At 44.8% G+C, this 11,527-nt stretch overlaps 1 pseudogene; it reads left to right on the plus strand.

The window, feature by feature from the left end:
• The first annotated feature begins 9,125 nt into the window (after window positions 1–9,125).
• LOC148007734 (small ribosomal subunit protein eS6 pseudogene) lies at window positions 9,126–9,790 on the plus strand (annotated as a pseudogene).
• The last annotated feature ends 1,737 nt before the right edge of the window (window positions 9,791–11,527 follow it).

Below are 11,527 nucleotides of genomic sequence, written 5' to 3' on the forward strand. Positions count from 1 at the left end.
TTTAAAATACCGAGTCCTAACTGGGACTACAGCACAGTGGTAAGGGGCCTCCTTAGCACTGAATAAAACTGAGTTGTGGCGGCAGATGCCTGCAGTTCCAGCGCTCAGGAGGTAGAGGCCAGAGGATCATGCTCAGCTGCACGGTAAATTCAAGGGCAGCATGGCATACATGTGACACCAGCTCAAAAAGAAAAAAGCGGAGAGAAGGTAGGCGACATGAGTTCCAGCCCCGGCCCAGGGCTCACTGGAGAACTTCCACAGCTCCTCCTGTGCAGCTTTGAGCCACAGCCTTAGCACAGTATCAGACACACCTAGAGCTCATGGCTTTGTCTCAAATTCGCTCTTGCACCTTCTCCAGGAGTAGACACGAGGCAGAGGGTTGCTCTTTATACCAGCCTAAAGTTGGAACCTTTTAGGGGAAGTGACAAGGTCCACTGCGGCATTCGTAGCGTTCAGCAAACCTCTGCCCGCTATTGCCCAGAACTTTCTGCCCTCAGTGCACACCCCACTCCCACCCCGAGGCCCTGCTCCTAGCTTATCCACTTCCTTCTATATGCCGCTCCCTTTAATAGAACCAGAAGGGAGAAAGGGGAAAGTGTGTGCGTTCACAGTGCCGCCTAGCTAACTTTGTATTCCCCTTCAGCAGTTCAGAAGCTGGTGGGAGCTAGAATACTGGGAGGGGTTGTGACTGCGGGATCCAGGTGAATGCCTACACATGAAAACACAAAAACAAAAACAAACAGCAAAAAAAAAAAAAAAAAAAAAAAAAAAAAAACCAAAACAAACCAAACAAACAAACAAAACCCAAGCATCTTTGGTACATCCACTGAAAAGCTGGGCTGTCCCAACATTGTTGGGTAGGCCTGAACCACAGCACGTTGATATTTGTGATAGATATCTAATAACTATAGCAACTGGACATGAACTTTGGTCCCCCTCCTAAAAGCAAGGCCATCTACAATTGCTTCCCTTGGCACCCACACAACATTTTCAAGTGATCGACGAGAAGGCAGAGGCCAGGTCTAGCCCAGGAGAACAGAGAAGTTGGATGCCAAAGCCATGCAGTGTGACCTCAGTGAGATCAGGCACTCCAGGGACCCTAACAGGACTCTTGTTGGTTTTTCTGGGTCAGCCAGGAAGGGGTTTTCCCGTAGCCCCATTTTTCCAGTCAGTTTGTGAGTGCGGAGCTTAGGAGACAGCCAAAGTTCTAAGGACCAAGAGGTGGATGGAAAAAAAGTAATAGTAAACAATTGAGAGCCACCTGGATGGTCCTCTGCTCAGCCTGGGAGGAGGGGAGGGGGGAGGAGAGGGGACACCTTCCCCTTCAATAATCAGGATTGTGTGGGGGCTGGGCCCTGCATGCATCTGATAAGGCTGTTATGTTAGCAGGCACACCTGCCTGGCCATCTGGCACTTCTGTTCTGCAGACAAGCCACCCTGGGCCTCCTTTGCCCACCTCTTCAAAGGTCAGGGCTGGAGGGGTCCCAAAACACCTGCTGGAGAAAGAGGGGTTTTTTCCTAAACCCCAATGTTGTAAGGCAGCCTTCTAGGTCCCCAGGTAACACTTTGGAATTGCTTCTTGGCTTTGTCAGATGTGTGTCCCTAGCTGTGAAGTGGTGGGGCGGGACCTGTGCGAGCCACCCTCCCCCCCACCCCCCTTAATAGTTTAAGCGTGGATTGATTCTGACCTTGCTGAGATAACAGAGTGTGGGTCGGGAACAGGGATAGTTTAAACAAGACTCCCCTCTCTTCTATCAGACTGAATCAGAGCAGCAGCCCGGGCACCATTAATCATCTCAAAAGCTGGGCTTCTGAAGCTTATCTGTGGTACAATCTCCACATCCCCTCCTCTTCTGCTCTCTGGAAACCATAGTATTTAGGAAGAGAGCTTGGTACCTATGTTAGCAAATCATATTAGGTCCTGTCCAGCTGCACATAAGCCATTAATGTATACATTTAACCCTTTCAATAAAGATCTGATATGATACAGAAAAAAAGGGGGTCTGCTGTGTGTGTGTTGTATCCAGCCCAGACAATGGTTCTTCAGATCTGTGAGAGCTTAGGGAGGAGCCCAAGTCACCAGTGCATGGCTGATAACATTATAAATTACAAATTACACCTTATGCTTGTATGTAATGTTTTGTTTTGTTTTATTTTTTCAGTCCTGGGGATTGAACCTAAAGGCCTCAGACATGCTAGGCCAACACTACATCTGTTCTACATCCTCAGTCATTTAAACTATATGCTTAAGAACCCTCTCCCCATTTTGAGATAGAGTCATATGTGGCCCAGGCTGGCCTCCGACTTGCTAGATAGCCCACTGCTGGGATTGTGGGTAGCCCAGTGCCGGAACTAAGAGTATGTGCCACCAAGGCCAGTTTTATGTGGTGTGGCAGACAAAATCCAAGGCTTCCAACACGCAAGACAAGCATCCTGTCACTTGAGTTACATCCCCAGTCCCAGACCAGTGAGAGTCCACCTGGCCCCCTGCTATATAAGGATGCTGTGAAGAGGAAGACACCTAAGAACCAGGACGAGGCTCTCACCAGACGTCAGAGCAGCCAGCACTTTGATCATGATTTCTCTGCCTGGAGAACTATGGGAAACATTTCTATTGCTGATCCACTACCTAGTTTGGGGGTATTTTATTATAGCTGCCCAACACACTAAGAGATCAAGGGCAGATCTTTTGCTCTCACATTGAATAGTTAGGCCCATTCGGGAATGAGGCCGTCTGAAGTGAGGTATTTCAGAGCCTGCTCACACTTAATGAATGAATCAAAAGCACCGGGCCCATCGGTGCCCATTCTTCCCAGGCTCATAGGTCTGTGCTACATGTACTCCATGACTCCCCAAGACAGACACTTCATGTGAAGCCCCCTCATTTCCAAACATCCCCTAGGCTGGGAATGCTGCTCACTTGGTTAAGCATTTGCCTAATATGCATGAGGGCCCTAGGTTCAATCCTCAGCACCACATAACCTAGTGTCATGACCATGACCGTAATCCAGCTCAGGAGGCTGGAGGCTCAGATCAAGGTCGTTCTCAGTTGCATATGGAGCTCAAGGCCAGGCTGGTCTCTAAGAAACCTTACATAAAAACAAGAACATGTTCCTTGCTTCTGAATCTGCATTTCCAAAATCGCCATGTTACCCTTTTAGGCGCTAAGTAATTTAAATCCATCATGACTCCCAACCTCCCAGGAGCCTTGTCCAGGTTATAGACCCTATATTATTTTCACAGTAGGTCAGCCATGAGCCTCAAAAGCCCCCCCCCCCCCGCTGGGCCCTGTACCATGTTCTGTCATAGAGGCAGTATGAAGAGAATTTATCTGTGGGTGATTTTCATACACAGACCTTTAAGAAGTCATGGCTGTTGTCATGCCAGCCCCTAAGTGCGCCTTGCAGGACAGGCTGTGCTCTTCACACTTTGCAACCGTCCTGTGTCCCTCCTTCTCCCAGCATTGATTCTGGTTCACACTAATTAGGTCCTTCTTGGACTGTAACAGGAAGGAGAGCTTTGCCATGTTCTTTAAGGAGACCATGTGAGAGTTCGACCTGCTGCTGGTTGCTAGGCAACCTGGATGATCCTACAGTAAAGACGAACCCTTGAGTGAGTGTGCCAGGGCCAGTGAGCCTAGTTAGTAGCTATTGAATATAAGTCTCTATGCCGCTAAGAGGTTTGAGAAAGTTCTGGACGGTGTTGGCTCCCCTGAACCACTGTCTTTTGTTTTTTTGTTTTTAGATAGATTCTCATGTAGGTCTAGTTGGACTTGAAGTACACATGTGGGATTATAAGTGTGTGATACACACACAGAAGTTCCCCTATCTTTTTATATTAATTGTTCCTTCATGTGTTTTGTCTGTGTGTGTGTGTGTGTGTGTGTCTGTCTGTGTGTTTCTGTGTGTGTCTCTGTGTGCATGGGTATGTGTGCAGGTGCTCATGCATGCTCCCAGATTCGGTGGAGGCAAGAGGAGGCTCACAAGTTCAAAGTCATCCTCAGCTACACAGTGAGGGTGGAGCCAGTCTGAGCTTTGTAAAACTCTGCCTACCCCACCCCTGCCCCTAAAGACACCATACTCTGAATTTTGGTTTTTCTCCTAGGCAGGAAATATGGACATGGAATCTCGTGATGCTGAGAAGCTGTAGCAAGCTTCGTCTGCTAGTTAACTGCATGCAGTCTGTAGTCGCGGGGAAACAGAGCAAGCCGCTCTGCTGAACGAAAGTGTCAGTAGATCAGGTTCGTTAGGTGCCTTTTCCATCTATAACGTTTTTCAACTTTAAGGTGGTTTTATCAGAAGGTGATCTGTCGCAGCCCAGGGCATCTGCCTAGTGCATTGCCACACCATTGACCCCAAAAGACTGAAAGCTAATGGAACACTAACTGAACAGGGGAAACTGGTAACTTCCAGGGGAATCCTTCCTAAAAAAGAGGCTCTGCTGCCATTAGGCCCAATTAATCCTATATACTAACACGGAATGATCTCCAAGGTATATGTTATACAAAAGCATAAACAAGGCATAGGACTGTATTTAAGTCATACTACCATTGACATAGGGAAGAAAAACATCAACAGTAGTTATAGATACAATAAATATTTGAGAAAGGTAGTGAAGAAGCTAAGGACATATGTTGTCTACCGAGAGAGCAAGGCACCTCTGAGGAACAGGAACCAGATGAACTTTACCTGATGTACATAAAAATCATAGGAGAAAGACACCGTTGAGCAGATTCTATCTCTGGGTCGGAAGGGACCCTGCATGCTAAAAGTAAAAACGATTTCACAGTTGTCCTCGGCAAACTGAGCCTGAGACTATATTTTATATGGAACCTATAAGTAAAATATTGCCTTAGGAAATCGAATGTCTCCTGTAGCTAAAATCAGGGGACAAAAGTTGATAAGGATGCTGGATAGTATACCTGGGATCATCTCTCCAAGGGCCTGGCTCAGCAGATAGAAGACGCTTGCCAATAAATCTGAAGATTCTAGTTTGATCTCTCCCTTCCTTCCATCTCCCCATCCCATACCAGAAGATGCACATAATAGAAGGAGAGAATCAAGCCCCGCAAATGCACCAAAGCATGGGTCCACACACCCGCACACAAACAAACAGACAGACAAAATGTAATTTTTAAAAGCATCTGGTATCGATCACAAAGGTGTCAGTGGTGGTTTTCTAGTAGAGAAACACGTCAGGACCACTCTAACCAAGTGTTCAAGGCAAACAACAGCCAGAGCAGTAAGACAGCAAACTTATGGACACCCAGAACTGGTGGACTGAAAAAAATACAACGCCTCTTCTCCTGTGTAAGACCCAGATGTCTTCTGTAAGACCCACCATCTCCTCCTGATAATATTTGCCATCAGCTATGTCAATAGAAGAACATCACACCATTGACACATCGGAAGAGAAATAGACATTGATTCTTTCTACTGTTCTTGCAATTATTATTTAAATGTGAAGAGATTTTAAAAGGAAAGAGAAAGAGAAATTGGACCAAGTAGTCAGAAGAAAAAAGATTATAGCAAGAAGAGTCAGAAAATCCAAATTTAATAGTGCCTTAGGTAACCTTTGTTTCCTGAGCAATATCCTCACTCTGGGAAATGACTCAGCCACTTAAGGATTTTATTCTGTTGAGGAGAGATAGATGTCCAGGCTACCTGCTGTTGTCTCTTTAAGAAAAACTATGGGTTTCTCTCAAAACTTGCTATGCAACCTCATGTCCATGAGAAGAAAGGACACTAACTCGATCTCCACGCCCTATCTCTTCTCCAGAGCTCTCATTCATAGAACTGAGTTTTCTTTCTTTCCTATGTTTTCTGGATTTTTTTTTTTTTGTCAGAGGGTCATGTAGCCCAGGCTGGCCTCAGACTTGCTACATATTTGCTACATTTGAGGATTGACCTTGAATTCCTGCTCCTCCTGCCTCTGTCCCTCCCCTGAGTGCTGGGTTTACAGGGTTCAGCACCATGCCGGGCTCGAAAACACATTTAGCACAGCATCTAGTTCAGTCATCATGTGGACCAATCTGAGATCTGCGCAGTTCTGAATCCACCATCACTAAGACCGTGCCTGTGCTTCTGAGATGGACCTTACAGAATTCTTGCCCTGTTCATCCATTTGATAACAAATGTCTGTCAACAGGAGTGTATGCCTGGTATGGCTGTGGGCTGGTAATGCACTGAACAAAGCAGACAGACAGGCTGGGGGGACACAGGCAATGAACTAGAAGTTAAACACCACATGATCCATTTGGGGGAAATCCATGACCACACACACAGGTGACAACCTTACCACAAGCTTTGCTTTTCCCTCTCTCTCCATGTTTGAGTGTGTGTGTGTGTGTGTGTGTGTGTGTGTGTGTGTGTGTGTGTTTATGTGTACATACTGCTACACATGTATATGTTTGTATGGAGGCCAGAGGTTTATGTACAGTGTCTTCCATGATCTCTGTTCAGGATTTGACTTTTTGAGACAGGGTTTCTCATTGAAGTTAAAGCTGGTCAATTGCTAGAGTGGCTGGCCAGTAAGTCTGAGGATACTGCTGTTTTAATTGATGTTTCTCAGACATAAGGTCTAAAGTCAACTGATAACAGGGATCGCTGCTCTGGTGAGGTGTCTGTTCAAGTCTTTGTTCTAGTTTGATTTTTTTTAAATAAGTGTGTGTGATACCTTAGAGTTAGACACCTTAAAGCTGGGGTTATAGACAGGTGTGACCCACCCAACATCGGTGCTGGGACTCAAACCTGGGTCCTATAGAAGAACAGTACATGCTCTTAACTGCTGAGCCGTCCCTACAACCTCTTTGCTAAGTCTTAGGTTAAGTTTTTGACATGTAAGGTGATTTAAAAGATAGAAATCCAGGGCTGGAGAGATGGCTCAACAGTTAAAATGTTCTTCCAGAGGTCCTGAGTTCAATTCCCAGCAACCACATGGTGGTTCATAATTATCTGTAATGGGATCCGATGGTCTCTTCTGATGTGTCTGAAAACAGCTACAATGTACTCTTATAAATAAACTAAATCTTAAAAAAATAAAAACCCCACTGCTCCTGGGTGTGTGGGTAACAGATGCTTGGGAAGCTAAGGCCAGAGAACTGCTTTAGCTAAGTAGTGTAAGGGCAGTGTAACAGGATGGTCAGACCACATCTCCAGAATAGCAGAGCTCCCTCCTTGCTAGCTCTTCCTCTCTCTTTCCTCCTCTTTTGCTTTCTATATTCCTTGCCTTTTCTCTCCTCCTGTCTTTAAAAAAAAAAAAAATCTCATGGCATAGCCCAGGCTGTCCCACTGTCCCTGTGTTTTCCATCCCCTCCCCCAGCTTCCCGAGTACTGAGATTACAGTGTGTACTACCATGCCTCACTAACAGAGAATGGGTTTTAAATTTAAATAAGACACAAATAAAAAAAGATAAAGTCAATAACATAAAAACCTAAGAAAATGCATAAACTAAGGTAAAACTCAAGTCAACACACTGGGGAAAAAAACTTGCAAAGCTTATCTTCAACAAGAAGTTAATAGTTACAATACCCAAAACACTAGTAAAATTGATAAGAAAGAGAAAGTATTGATTGTTTTAAGTCTTACTATTGTTAATTATGTATATTGGGAGGGCGGGGTGTGTGCGCTTGAGTGCCAGCGCCCATGGGATTCGGAGGAGACTGTTCCATCCTCTGGAGCTGGAGCTAAAAGCTGCCGAACATGGATTCTGGGAACAAATTCAAGTCTTTTATCAGAGTGATAGCCTCTCTTAACTGCTAATCCATCTCTCCAGCTCCAAGAGTATTGAAAACGCAGTAAAGGTTACAGGCATTCAATCCATAGCAGAGGATGCCCAAAAGGACAACAATATTATAAAAGATGCCTAGGGAGCCCTCAGATGTAGCTCACTTCGTAGAGCGCTTGCCTAGTGTGCACAAATCCCCAGGTTCATTGCCTAGTATCACAAGAAGCCAGACTTTGACGATGGGCAGCTGTAGTGATCCCAGGATGCTTGGCAGGCAGAGATAGGAGGAGCTCAAGGTCATCCTTGGCTACATTGTGTGACCGAGGATACATAAGACCCTGTTTCAAAAATAAGGAAATAATTAAATGGTACCCAAACTGACCAGCCATAGAGGCAACGTAACATAAAACATTGTAACGGGCTGGAGAGATGGTTCAGCAGTTAAGATCCAGCAGATCTCCTTAGTGGTCCATCCACTTACGAAGCTGATGTCTGAACCTTGGCACCTGGAATGACGTTATCCTCTGTGCAGCATTCTAGAAGCAAGGTGCTCATTGTAGCACTGCTTATAAACGATTTAGACACAGAAATAGCTTTCTACTTAGGCAACGAAATAGTCAGGGGCAAAAATAGAGTGATCAATGAACTCTGGATCTTAGAAGTGAACTTGAACATACAGGAGCTACCATGTTATAGGAAGCCCAAAGTTGTAGTGTTAAAATAAAAAGTAAGGCCAAAGCCAGTCATGAGGGCACACACCTCTGATCCCAGCATGAGAGAGGCAGAGACAGGAGGATTGAGAGTTTCAGGCTGGTTTAGGAAACACAGCCAGACCTCATCTCAGAATAAATAAACAAACAGCTAGATAAACAAACAAACAGACAAGCAGCACATAATATTAACGTAGACTACTCTAGGTAAGTATCCAAGCGGTAAGCGGTAAGTGTTTAGTAACATGAACAGCCAGACAGGGCTCGCCTTCAGGCTAGCATTCACATCTGACTGGAAAGACAGAAGATGGGATGGAGGCATCGATATTTGTATACTTTCCTCTTATGTTTAAAAAAGGTATCCAAAGCATTGGGGTGATGGTGGCACACGCCTTTAAACTCCAGCACTCGGGAGGCAGAGGCAGGCAGATCTCTGAGTTCAAGGCCAGCCTGTTCTGCAGTGAGTTCCAGGACAGCCAGGGCTACACAGAGAAAACCTTAAGAAGCTCATGTCTAAACTTCACACACATTAAAAAAAATGAAATCACCTAAATAAGGCAAATATGTTAGCCATCATCAGAAGAGGGAGGTAGAGTTTTTTCCTGCCATGTCCTACGTGGTGGTCAGCTGCACCAAGATGAACATCGTCCTCCTAGCCACCAATTGTCCAAAACTCCTTGAAGTGGATGATGCGGTCAAGGTGTTTTCGATGTGCAACAACCACAGACGTCGCTGTCGATGTTCCAGCTGCAGAGCGGAAAGGTTATGTGATCTGAATCGACGCCGGGAACGGCAAACAAGATTTTCCCATAAGGCACAGTGTCTTGACCCACGGCAGAGTATGTGTGCTTCCGAGTAAGGGGAATTCTTGTTATAGATCAATGAGAACTGGAGAGGGGAATTACAAATCTGTTTGAGGATGTGTGGTGGCTGCCAACCTGAGTGTTCTCAACATGGTTACTGTAAAAAAAGGGAGAAAAGGCTATCCCTGGACTGACAGATGCTACTGAGCCTCGGCAGTTGAGACCCTAAAGAGCTGCAGAATCTGAAAACTTTTCAGTCTCCCCAAAGAAGGTGACATCTGCCAGCGTGTTATCAGAAAGCCCTTAAACAAACAAGGTAAGACCCCCCCAGGGCCAAAGTCCCCAAGGTTTAGCGTCTTAATACCTGACAGGTCCTGCGGCACAGGCCCTGATACATTGCTCTAAGAAAAATCAGGAGGCTGCAGGATGTGCTAGACCTTTGACCAAGAAAATGGAAGAAAACCAAAGAGAATCACAAGGAACAGGTTATCAAGAGACGCAGGCTGTCCTTGCTGAGAGCATCTACTTCCGAGTCTGAATATAGTCAATAAGATCTTTAATGGTAGGGGCTGGAGTGATGGCTCAGCGGTTAAGATCTCTGCCTTTTCTTCCAGAGGTCCTGAGTTCAATTCCCAGCAACCACATGGTGGCTCACAACCATCTGTAAAGAGATCTGATGCCCTCTTCTGGTGTGTCTGAGGACAGCTACAGTGTACTCATATAATAAATAAATCTTTAAAAAAAAAAAAAGAGAGAGAGAGACCCTGTCTCAGGAAAACAAACCAAGCAGACAAACAAAAAGAAATAGCCCAATAAATGATTAATTTTTTTTAGGGGCTGAAGAGATGGCTCAGCACTTAAGAGCACTGGCTGCTCTTCCAGAGGGTTCCATTCCCAGCACACACCAGACTGTTCTATAAATCCAAGATCCAACACCCACCTACAGATATACATGCAGGCAAAACACCAATGCACATTTTTTAAAAAAAAAAAAAACCCTTCTTTTTTAAAAGTAACGTTTTATTTCAGAAGAGTCTCTTTACTTCCTGTCTTCCTCCTTCCAGCAGTGTGGCTAGGCTGCATTGTGTTCTGAGTTTGGGGAGGGAAACATCACATTATCAGTGTTTAAGGAGAAACCAATTGGGTTGGGGATTTAGCTTAGTGGTAGAGCGCTTGCCTAGCAAGCACAAGGCCCTGGGTTCGGTCCCCAACTCCGAAAAAAAGAAAAGAAAAGAAAAAAAAAGAACGAGAAACCAATTAACCTGATATTTGTCCCTATTTGCTTAAGGATTTACACAAGTGGGTCATCGCAATAAGTTATACAGACATGTAGTACGTTTGGTTAGAAATGGTAAAAATAATCCTAAAAAAAAATCTATGTATTACATATATTAAGGAAGCCAATAACTACAGTATGCTTAAAACAACACAAAACAACAAGCCTGTCCACTGTTTTCTTATAAACATGCTGCTTTTAGTCACACGGTGAGTGGGAAGAGCCCGTATCCCCCAAACCGTTGGACAAGAAAGTATAACTTCATAGGAAAACATGGCGCCCTTAACTCCAACAGTGCTTACAGTCTCGAATTAAGATGAAATGATGTTTTCTAGGTTTGATGTGCTCTGCCCTCAGAAGCTTGGGTCTTGATGATTCTAGAACATGATAGTGCCCTCTCTCTCTCTCTCTCTCTCTCTCTCTCTCTCTCTCTCTCTCTCTCTCATGTATATGACCCTCAGGCAAGCAATATGGCTGAAATATTGTTTGAGGATCAGTTTCCTCCACTTGGCAACTGACGGAACTCACCTTAAAGGAGGCAATCCTAGCAGCAGCAGAGCTTATGCAGATGCAGTTTCCCCTGTGAGGTAGACCCTGGCACCTCAGCATACCACTGCCACCACAACTAGACGGGATGAGCTGCTGTGTACCATTCCCTGGCTTGCCAGAAAGCTATTTAGGGGTAGTTTAATAACTCCTTTTGATTTAAAAATATGTAATTTGACGCAATAATTTATCTCTCTGGGTGTTTTTGCATAATTTACACCTATGCAACTTGTGTGTGCCTGGAGCCTCAGCCCATGAGAGGGCAAAATGGTTAAACCTTGATTAGATCCTAGAAAAAGGAAGGAAGAATGGAAGGATGGATGGATGGATAGATGGATGGATGGATGGACAGAGAGCTATAGACAGATGCCTTTCTAGTTTGTTTTGTTTGTTTCTTTGTTTCTTTGTTTTTTTGTTTTGTTTTGTTATTGTTGTTGTTGCTGTTGTTGTTAGCGTTTGTTTTCAA

This window comes from Rattus norvegicus, chromosome 1 (genome assembly GCF_021556685.1).
Source record: "Rattus norvegicus strain SHRSP/BbbUtx chromosome 1, alternate assembly SHRSP_T2T, whole genome shotgun sequence".
Lineage (NCBI taxonomy): Eukaryota > Metazoa > Chordata > Mammalia > Rodentia > Muridae > Rattus > Rattus norvegicus.